Genomic DNA, 12248 nt, shown 5'->3' with positions numbered 1-12248 from the left:
ACCTCAGGTAACTGGGGAGGCTGAGCCACTGTGCCCTAGAGGACACCTACCACACAAAGCTACTCTACCAACTCAGGGGAGCAGCGAAAATGCGGTGACAAAGAAACAGATCACAAACGAAAGAAATGGAGGAAAGCAAACGACTGGATATAGAGTTCAAAACCATGGTTATATGGTTTTTCAAGAATTTCCGAGAAAAGGCTGATAAATTTAACGAGACCCTCGAGATATGAAAAAGGACCAACTAGAAATTAAACATACACTGACTGAAATAAAAAATATTATACAGAGACCTAACAGCAGACTAGAGGAACGCAAGAATCAAGTCAAAGATTTGAAATACAAAGAAGCAAAAAACACTCAACCAGAAAAGCAAAAAGAAAAAAAAAATCCAAAAATTTGAAGATAGTGTAAGGAACCTCTGGGACAACCTCAAGCGTACCAACATCAGAATTATGGGGGTGCCAAAAGAAAAGAGAGAGCAAGATACTGAAAACCTATTTGAAGAAATAATGACCGAAAACTTCCCTCACCTGGTGAAAAAAATAGACTTACAAGTCCAGGAAGTGCACAGAACCCCAAACAAAAGGAATCCAAAGAGGACCACACCAAGACACATCATAATTAAAATGCCAAGAGCAAAAGATAAAGAGAGAATATTAAAAGCAGCAAGAGAAAAACAGTTAATTACCTACAAGGGAGCACCCATACGATTGTCAGCTGATTTCTCAACAGAAACTGTGCAGGCCAGATGGGAGTGGCAAGAAATATTCAAAGTGATGAACAGCAAGAACCTACAACCAAGATTACTCTACCCAGCAAAGCTATCATTCAGAATTGAAGGGCAGATAAAGAGCTTCACAGATAAGAAAAAGCTAAAGGAGTTCATCACCACCAAACCAGTATTATATGAAATGCTGAAAGGTACTCTTTAAGAAGAGGAAGAAGAAAAAGGTAAAGATAAAAATTATGAACAACAAATACATATCCATCAACAAGTGAATCTAAAAATCAAGTGAATAAAAAATCTGATGAACAGAATAAACTGGTGAATATAATAGAATCAGGGGCATAGAAAGGGGGTGGACTGACAATTCTCAAGGGGAAAAGGGTATTGGGGGTGCGGGAAGAGATTGGACAAAGGTCGTACACCTATGGATGAGGATAGTGGCAGGGAGGTAAGGGCAGAGGGTGGGGTGGGAACCGGATGGAGGGGAGATATGGGGGGGAAAAAAGGAACAATTGTAATAATCTGAACAATAAAGATTTATTAAATTTAAAAAAAAGAAACAATGGTAATAAATTACCTAACCCTACAACTCAAAGAGTTAGAAAGAGAGCAACAAGAAAAGCCCAGTGTAAGCAGAAGGAAGGAAATAATAAAGATCAGAGTGGAGATAAATGACACTGAGACCAAAAAAACAATACAAAAGATCACCAAAACCAAGAGCTGGTTTTTTGAAAGGATAAACAAGATTGATGAACCTCTAGCCAGGCTCACCAAGAAGCAAAGAGAGAGGACCCAAATAAAGAAAATCAGAAATGAAAGAGGTGAAATAACAACAGACCTCACCAAAATGCAAAGGATTATTAAAAAATACTATGAACAACTCTATTTCAACAAACTGGACAACCTGGAGGAAATGGACATATTCCTAGAAAAATATAACCTTCCAAAACTCAATCAGGAAGAATCTAAACATCTCAATAGGCCAATAACTATGGAAGAAATTGAAGCAGTCATCAAAAAGCTTCCAGCAAACAAAAGCCCGGGGCCAGACAGCTTCACAGGAGAGTTTTATCAAACATTCAAGGAAGAACTAAAACCTATCCTCCTCAGACTATTCCAAAAAATTCAAGAGGAAGGAATACTTCCAAGCTCATTCTATGAAGCCAGCATCACCCTAATACCAAAACCAGATAAAGACAACACAATGAAGGAGAATTACAGGCCAATATCCCTAATGAACATAGATGCCAAAATCCTCAAGAAAATTCTAGCAAATTGGATCCAGCACTACATCAGAAAGATCATACACCATGACCAAGTAGGATTTATCCCAGGAATGCAATGATGGTACAATATCCGCAAATCAATAAACGTGATACATCACATAAACAAATTGAGAGGTAAAAATCACATAGTCATATCAATTGACGCAGAAAAAGCATTTGACAAAATCCAACACCCTTTCTTGATAAAAACTCTCAATAAGGTGGGAATAGAAGGATCATACCTGCTCTCAACATAATAAAAGCTATATATGATAAACCCACAGCTAACATCATACTCAATGGGCAAAAACTAAAACCACTTCCCCTAAGAAAAGGAACAAGACAGGGATGCCCACTCTCACCACTCCTGTTCGACATAGTACTGGAAGTATTAGCCATTGCAATTAGACAAGAAGAATAAATAAAAGGCATCCAAATTGGAAAAGAAGAAGTAAAGTTGTCCTTATTTGCAGATGACATGATATTGTACATAGAAAACCTGAAAGACTCCATCAAAAAACTAATAGACTTAATAAATGAATTCGGCAACGTAGCAGGATACAAAATTAATGCCAAGAAATCTATGGCATTTCTATATACTAATAGTGAACTTACAGAAAGAGAGACTAAAAAAGCAATCCTATTTACCATCGCACCAAAAAAATTAAGATACCTAGGAACAAACTTAACTAAGGCTGTAAAAGACCTATACATGGAAAACTACAGGACACTGAAAAAAGAGATAGAGAAAGACATAAACAGATGGAAGAACATACCATGTTCATGGATTGGGAGAATCAACATCATTAAAATGTCCATACTACCCAAAGCAATCTATAGATTCAATGCACTCCCCATTAAAATACCAACATCATATTTCACAGACCTAGAAAGAACTCTCCAAAAATTCATCTGGAATAAAAAAAAAAAAAAAGACCCTGAATAGCACAGCAATCCTGAGAAAGAAGAACAAAGTAGGTGGGATCTCAATACCAGATTTCAAGCTGTATTACAAAGCCACTGTCCTCAAAACTGCCTGGTACTGGCACAAGAACAGACATATAGATCAATGGAATAGAATAGAGAACCCACAAATCGACCCAAATCACTATGCTCAATTAACATTTGACAAAGGAGGCATGAACATACAATGGAGTCAAGAGAGTCTCTTCAATAAATGGTGTTGGGAAAATTGGACAGATACATGCAAAAAAATGAAACTAGACCACCAACTTACACCATACACAAAAATAAACTCAAAATGGATCAAGGTCTTAAACATAAAAATACTAGAGGAATCCACAGCCAGAAAAATCTCTGACATTTGCTGAAGCAATTTCTTCACTGATACTGCTCCTAGGGCAATAGAAACTAAAGAGAAAATAAACAAATGGGAGTACATCAAAATAAAAAGCTTTTGCACAGCAAAGGAGACTATCAATAAAACAACAAGAAAGCCCACTGCATGGAAGAAAATATTTGCCAATGATATCAACCATAAGGGTTTAATCTCCAACATTTACAGGGAACTCATGCAGCTTAACAAAAAGAAGATAAACAACCCAATCAAAAAATGGGCCACTGATCTAAATAGACACTTTTCGAAAGAAGACAGAAGGAAGGCTAAGAGACATATGAAAACCTGCTCAAAGTCACTAATCATCAGAGAGATGCAAATCAAAACAACAATGCGATACCATCTCACACCTATTAGAATGGCTATCATCAAGAAATCAACAAATGATTAAGTGCTTAATGATTAATGATGCGGAGAAAAAGGAACCCTCGTGCACTGCTGGTGGGAATGCAGACTGGTGCAGCCACTGTAGGAAACAGTATGGAGTTTCCTCAAAAAATTAAAAATGGAACTCCCATTTGACCCAGTGATCCCACTTCTAGGAATATATCCCAAGAAACTAGAAACACCAATCAGAAAGGATATATGCACCCCTATGTTCATAGCAGCACAATTCACCATAGCTAAGATTTGGAAACAGCCTAAGTGCCCATCAGCAGATGAGTGGATTACAAAACTTTGGTACATCTACACAATGGAATACTACGCTGCGGTAAAAAAGAAGGAAGTTCTTACCATTTGCAACAACATGGATGGAGATGGAGAGCATTATGCTATGTGAAATAAGCCAGGAGGAGAAAGATAAATATCACATGATCTCACTCATTTGTGGAATATAATGAACAACATAAACTGATGAACAAAAATAGATCCAGAGACAGAGAAGCATCAATCAGAACGTCAAACCTCAGGGAAGGTAGGGGAGGGTGGGGGTAAGGGGGAGAGATCAACCAAAGGACTTATATGCATGCATATAACCCTAATCAATGGACACAGACAACAGGGAGGTGGGGGGTAATAGGGGAATAAGGACACATATGTAATACCTTAATCAATAAAAAAATTTAAAAAAAATAAAAAATTGAAAGAGAAATAATAAAGAGCTTCCCAGACAAGAAAAAGCTAAAGGAGTTTGTTATCACCAAACTGGTATTACAAGAAATGATAAAGGGCTTGCTTTAAGAAAAAGAAGAAAAAAACACAGAAGAATATAGTTAAAATAATAAAATGGCAATAAATACATACCTATCAATAATCACCTTAAATGTAACTGGCTTAAATGCTCCAAACAAAAAACCTAGGGTAGCTAAAGGGATAAGAAAACAATACTCATATATAGGCTGTCTACAAGAGACCCACCTCAGAACAACAGATACACACGGACTAAAAGTAAAGGGACCGAAAAAAAATTCATGCAAATGGAAGGGAACAAAAGCTGGAGTAGCAATACTTATATCTGACAAAATAGACTTTAAAACAAAGGCTAGTAAGAGACAAAGAAGGACACATATAATGATAAAGGGAGCAATCCTACAAGAGGGTATAATCCCTATAAACATTTATGCAACCAACATAGGAGCACCTAAATACTAGTATGTAAAGCAAATCTTGATAGGCATAAAGAGGGAAATTGACAGTAATTCAGTCATAGTAGGAAAATTTTAACACCCCACTGATATCAATTAATAGATCTTCCAGTCATAATATCAACAAGGAAATGGTGGTCTTAAATGACATTTTAGATCACGTGGATTTAATTGACATATCCTGAACATTTCACCCCAAAGCAACAGAATATACATTCTTTTCAAGTGCACATGGCAGTTTCCAAGATAGATCATATGTTAGGACACAAATCAAGTCTCAAAATATTTAAGAAGATTAAAATCATATCAAGCATCGTTTCTGACCATAATTCTATGAAACTAGAAATCAATCACAAGAGAAAGACTGAAAAAACACAAAGACATGGAAGCTAAATAACATGATGAAAGCTTGCACATAAGACAGACCTTTGGCAACACAATTCCAGTTAGTTATTAGCGTAAAGCTGTAAGTTGACCAGTCAGCTAAAATGAGATCTCATGGACTCATGGGATCGAGACATAGCTGCTCATTTCAAAACAGAAACAAAAACAATACTTAAAGCAAAGACAAAGTTCAAACAAACGAGTACTCTCAATCTAAATCCTCTAAAACAGCAGTCACCAACCGGTGGCCCATGGACCACTGGTGGTCCGTGAGGTCTAAAAGGTTGGCGACCGCTGCTCTAAGAGGAGGGACTAGGACACTAGCCTTAGAATCTGACCTCACAGCAATTGGTACTGTGAATGATATACACAAGATCTAAATGGCACAAAGCCCGCATGGTGGAGATAGAGGATTCCCTCTATGCACAAAACAGCAATGATTAAACCAAGTCCCCAAAAAATAGGAAAGCAAGCAGAGAACAACTGTAACCAACGTTTCATTTCAGACAGTCGAGAGCTCACAGAGAGCTCGTAAACAGAACAGACAGAAGGGAACTCTCAAGTTGAAACTAACTTCCTCCCATGGAGGAACCAGGTTTTAAAGCAATAGACTGTTATCCCCTGCCAAAACAGTACTGTAGATGATGTGTTGCTGTGAATGTGCAGGTTGTGTCTTTGCTGGTATGAATCTTTAATGTCAGCACACTGAAATTGCTCAGTGCCAACCAAATTTCTGCAGTTAGTTAAGCTATACCAACCAAAGTTGTGGCAAAGGTCGTTTTATACAGGCAGGAACTGGGATGCCTACAATATGTTTATAAGGAAACTGTCAGTATGAGTTCTTTCTAGCAGTTTGTTAGTACATTTTATTCTAATTCCACATCATGGGTAGTCAGAGTAGTATAAAGTTTTTATTGCCTGTTACAATACAATCTTCCAAAATGGACTCATGAAGAATCAAAGAATTTGAATAGACAGATTACAACTAGTGAAATTGAAGAAATTTTTAAAAGTCCCAACAAATAAATGTCCTGGACTGGATGGCTTCATAAGTGAATTTTACCAAATTTCCAAAGGAGAACTAACACCTATTCTTCTAAAACTATTCAACAGGAGGGAAGATTCCCAAGCTCATTTAAGGAGGCCAGCATTATCCTAATTCCAAAATCAGATAAAGACACTAAAAAGAAAGAAAATTAGCCCAGCTGGTGTGGCTCAGTGGTTGAGTGTTGAACTATGAACCAGGAGGTCACAGTTCGATTCCTGATTGGGGCACATGCCCAGGTTGTGGGCTTGATCCCCACTGGGGGCCATGCAGGAGAAAGCCAATCAATGATTCTCTCTCATCATTGATGTTTCTATATTTCTTTCCATCCTCTTTCCTCTCTGAAATTAATTAAAAAATATATTTTAAAAAGAAAGAAAATTATAGGCCAATATCCCTGATGAACATAAATGCTAAAATCCTCAACAAAAATATTAACTAACTGGATCCAGCAATATCTTTAAAAGATCATATGCCATGATCAAGTGGAATTTATTCTGGGAATGCAAATTTGGTACAAAATCTGCAAATCAGCCAAGTAGTATTTTTTTTTACAGACAAGTAGTATTCCATTGTGTAAATGTACCACAGCTTTTGGCTTACACCACAAAGTGAAGGATAAAAACCACATGATCCTATCAGTAGATGCAGAAAAAACATTTGATAAAATCCAGCACACATTTATGATAAAACTCTCAGCAAAGTGGGATTAGAGGGAACATACCTCAATGTAATAAAGGCCATATATAACAAACCCACAGCCAACATCACATTCAATGGGCAAAAATTACAAGTGTTTCCCTTAATATTGGGAACAAGACAGGATGTCTACTTTTACTACTCAACATAGTACTGGAAGTCCTAGCCATAACAATCAGACAAGAAGAAATAAAAGGCATCCAAATTGGAAAGGGAGAAGTAAAATTGTCAGTATTTGCAGATGGCATGATACTGTATATAGAGAGCCCTAAAGAATCCAACAAGCCCTAACCAGTTTGGCTCAGTGGATAGAGTGTCAGCCTGTGAACTGAAGGGTCCCAGGTTCGATTCTGGTCAAGGGCATGTACCTTAGTTGCAGGCACATCCCCAGTACAGGGTGTACAGGAGGCAGCTGATCAATATTTCTCTCTCATTGATGTTTCTAACTCTCTATCCCTCTCCCTTCCTCTCTGTAAAAAATCAATGAAATATATATTTTTTTAAAAAGAATCCAACAAAAAACTATTAGTATTGAGAAATGAATTCAGTAAAGTAGTAGGATACAAAATAAATATCTAGAAATTGTGGCATTTTATACACCAATAATGAACTATCAGAAAGGGAAACTAACAAAACAATCCCATTCACAATTGCTTCAAAAAGAATAAAATACCTAGGAATAAATTTAACCAAGGATATAAAAGGCATGTATTTGGAAAATCATAAAACACTATAGCTAAAGGAAAGGAAGAAGATACAAATAAGTGGAAGCTTATACCATGTTCATGGATAGAAATTTCCATAGTACCCAAAGCAATCTACAGATACGATGCAATTCCTATCAAGATATCAATTGTGTTTTTCATTGAACTAGACCAAATATTCCAAAAATTTATATGGAACTACCAAGACCCCAAATAGCCACAGCAATCTTGAGAAAGAAGAACAAAGTTGGAGGACTCATTCCACCTGATAGCAAACTATACAAGACCATAGTAATCAAAACAGCATGGTACTGGCATAAAAACAGACATTCAGATCAATGGAACAGAATAGAGAGGCCAGAAATAAACCCACACGTTCATAGTCTATTAATATTTGACAAAGGAGGAAAAAACATACAATGGGGTAAGGATCCTCTATTCAATTAAGGATGTTAGGAAAGTTGGACAGATAAATGCAAAAAAAAAAAAAAAAGCAAAGAGAAAAGAAACTAGACCAACTTCTTACATCACACACAAGCATTAACTCATAATGGATTAAAGACATTAGGTTTAAAACCATTAAAAAATCCTAGAAAAAACATAGACAGTAAAAACTAGGACATTTGTAGCAATTTTTTTTTTCCGATACATTTCCTCAGGCAATGGAAACAAAAGAAAAAGTAAACAAATGGGACTACATCAAACTAAAAAGTTTTTGCACAGCAAAAGAAGCCAACCCATTTTTAAAATGAAAAGACAACCCACTGTATGGGAGAACATATTTGCCAATGATACATCTGATAAGGGGTTAATATCCAAGATTTATAAAGAACTTATAAAACTCAACACCAAAGAAAACCACAAGAATCCAATTAAAAAATGGAAAAAAAAATAAAAAAATAAAAAATGGGCAAAGGAGCTGAATAGACACTTCTCCAAAGAGGATATAAAAATGGCCAATAGACATTTAAAAAGATGCTCAACATCACTAATTGTTAGAGAAATGCAAATTAAAACCACAATGAGCTATCACCTCACACAGGTCAGAATGGCTATCATCAATAAATCAACAAACAACAAGTGCTTATGAGGATGTGGTAAAAAGGAAACCCTTATGCACTGTTGGTGGGAATGCAGATTGGTGCAGCCACCGTGGAAAGCAGTATGGAGGTTCCTCAAGAAATTAAAAAAGGAACTTGCTTATGACCCAGTGATTCCACTTCTGGGAATTTATCCAAAGAAACCCGAAAAACTAATTTGAAAGAATATATGCACCCCATGTTCATTGCAGTGTTATTTATAATAGCCAAGATTTGGAAGCAGCCCAAGTATCCATCAGTAGCTGAATGGATGAAAAAGCTGAAGTACATACATTTACTCAATGGAATACTAGCTGGCTGTAAAAAAAAAAAAAAAAAAAAAAAAGGAAATCCTACCCTCTGCGTTAGCAAAGAGGGACCTGGAGAGCATTATGCTGAGTGAAATAAGCCAGTCAGAGAAAGACAAGTACCATATGATCTCACTCATATGTGGAATCTAATGAACAAACTGAACTAACAAGAAAAATAGAGACAGACTCATAGATAGAGAGCAGGCTGACAGCTCTCAGGTGGTGTGGGGCTGGGTGCAGGGTGGAGGGATTGATCACAAAAGAAAAACCTCATGGACACAGGCAACAGTGTGGTGATTGCTGGGGAGATGGGGTGAGGGGAGGTGGAGGAGTGCATAGGGATAAATGGTGATGGGCAGAGGCTTGACTTGGGGTAGTGAGCACACAACACAGTGTACAGATGATGGTAGAATTGTGCACCTGAAACCTGTGTAATTTTGTCACCCAATAAATTCAATAAAATATTTACAGCCTCCTAGGTATCCTTTCTCATCTTCTCCTGGTTCTTATAAACGTATATCGATAGTGCTGAAGCAATTTTTAACCAAAATTGGATCTTGTATACATTACTCTACACCTGGCTCTTTTCTGTTGAATGCAATATATACAGGCATTTCTCACTTTTTAAAAATAGCTGTCTGACATCAAGTATGGGTGTTTCTCAGTGTATTCAGCCTCTCTTCTACTGAAGACACGGGACTGGGGGGGAAACAACAGGAAAGGGCACAGTTTTTTGTCACTATAAACAAGATTAAAATATTGTGTGTGTGTGTCCTGCTGTACTATATTTGTAATTCTATAGAAATTAAATGAATGCAGCAAAAAAAATCATTGAATTTGACTACATAAAATTAAGGATTTCTGTTCAAAGAAGTACACAATGACAAAGATAATAGACAGATAATAGACTAGGAGAAAATACTTGTGAAGTCTAAAATTGGCAAGGGTCTAACACATAGATTCCACAGCAAGCTTCTGTAAATCAGCAGTAAAAAGATAGGGAACACAATTTAAAAGTAAGCAGAGAAGACAGACGGCAAAAACATGAGTCCTGAAAGAGTAACACTTTTATTTAAAAAAAAAAAAAAACTAAACTAAAACATCAGGAAAAAAGCACATAAAAACCAAGGTGAAATACCATTTTATACCCAAATGTCAAAAATTAGGAAGGTAGAAAATATGAAATATGGATGAGACCATGATGCGTGGCTCTCAGTTCCTGCTGAGAGAGATTGTGTGGTAGCCAGGCTGGCAAGCACTTTAACAGTATTTTGAAAAAATTATGTGTGCATATTTCCTGGATATAATTCCTGCTGTCCCTAAATGATTGCACAGGGATGTAGGACACAAATCCATCAGAGACCAGACAGGAAAATAAAAATCATGCTAGCATTTCAAGTGGAAGTACAGAGGGCTGATAAAAGGAAATTGAATGGATTTTCTAAAATGCAAAGACAACCCTGGCCGGTTTTGCTCAGTGGTTAGAGTGTCAGCCTGCAGACTGAAGGGTCACGGGTTCAATTCTCAGTCAAGGGCGCATACCTTGGTTGTGGGTCTGATCCCCAGCGCCGGTTGCACATCTCTCTCATGTTGGTGTCTGCCCCTGCTCTCATCTTTCTCTCTCTCCCCCCACCTTCCACTCACTGAAAACCAATGGAGGAAATAGCCTCAGGTGAGGATTTTTTTAAAAATGTAATAACAGCTCCAAAGGAGAAGTAAGGTTTAAATTTTAATAAATATTGACAAACTAGAGACCTGGTGCACAGACCTGGGCCTGCGGGGATCGGACTGAAACCGGTTCTCTGACATCCCCTGAAGGGTCCTGGATTGCAAGAGGGCGCAGGCCAGGCCTAGGGACCCCACCGGTGCACAATCGGGATCAGGGAGAGACTGCTGAGGGTGGGGGTGGGGGAGGGGGGCTCCAGGGTGTGTCCGGCCCTTCTCTCCCAGTCCTGATTGGCCGGACTCCAGCAGCAAGTTAACCTACCAGTCGGAATGTCTGCCCCCGGTGGTCAGTGCACATCTTAGCAACTGGTCAAACGGTCGAACGAACAGTCAGACACTTAGCATATTAGGCTTTTATTATATAAAAAAATTGCATCAACACCCAGTCCCCTCAGTCATGTGGAAAAGAGACGGTCAAAGAGAGCCTGTGCCATCCAGGACACCGACAGCACAGAAGTGCCTGACAGTGCCCTTGCTGGATGCTATGGCCAGCACCAGGCGCCTTTGCTCTCTAATTTGAACCTAATTCCCAATAAGATTTTATTTTAATAAACAGGTGGCCATCCCATAGGCAGTAAGTCGCTTGCTGGTTTAACTTTTTAAATACTGCATTAAAAATACGCATCTTGTTTACTGGGTTTTTGGTGCCCCTTTAAATTCTGCACCTGGGTTGTGGTTCTGTTGAGTTGTTTACCTTGGAGGCTCACAGAGGCCATGGCCAGAGATGGCACACATGGAGCCACCAGGGAGGCACCCTCCCTGTCACCCCCAAATAGACATGCGTCTGAGAAGCAGCCCTAACTATCCCAGTCCTGGCCACCCTGACCCCAAAGCCATGCTGGGCCTCCTGCACCACAAATGCCAGGGGTCAGATGTGCACTTGAATGGGAAAAGCCCTCTGCCAACTCCCCGCTATCAGTTGCTTGCCGGCCTGTGCCCATCTCTTTTGTCCTCTCCATCAAGCAGCTGAGGCCTAACTTCAGCCCCTTTCTCCTGGGGCTTTGAGGGGCATCAGAGGGGCTGTGGTCTCAGTTTGAGGGCTCACCCTAAAATCAAAGCTGACTGTACACTCCTGCTCACAAGCAACCCTTTTCTCCAGTCAGACCTGCCCTTCCTGGGAGCCAGCCCACGCTAGAGATAAAGCACATGATGCTTACACGAGGGACGTGGGCCACGAAGCCATCTACCTCCCACGTGAAATGCATGAGGGTCCCCAAAACTCCGTCATCAGGGTTAATAATACCTAACATGAATTTTTAAAATCAAAACTAATGCAAAAATGTACGCTAAAATACCAACATTTTAGAAGTCCAGTGCACAATCCATTGTGCCACAGAGCCACCCAAATGTCAACATTTTAAAT

The sequence above is a fragment of the Plecotus auritus genome, assembly GCF_963455305.1.
Source record: "Plecotus auritus genome assembly, chromosome: 6".
In the NCBI taxonomy this organism is placed as follows: Eukaryota; Metazoa; Chordata; class Mammalia; order Chiroptera; family Vespertilionidae; genus Plecotus; species Plecotus auritus.
The sequence above is the reverse complement of the archived record's forward strand: the minus strand, read 5'-3'. Positions refer to the sequence as shown.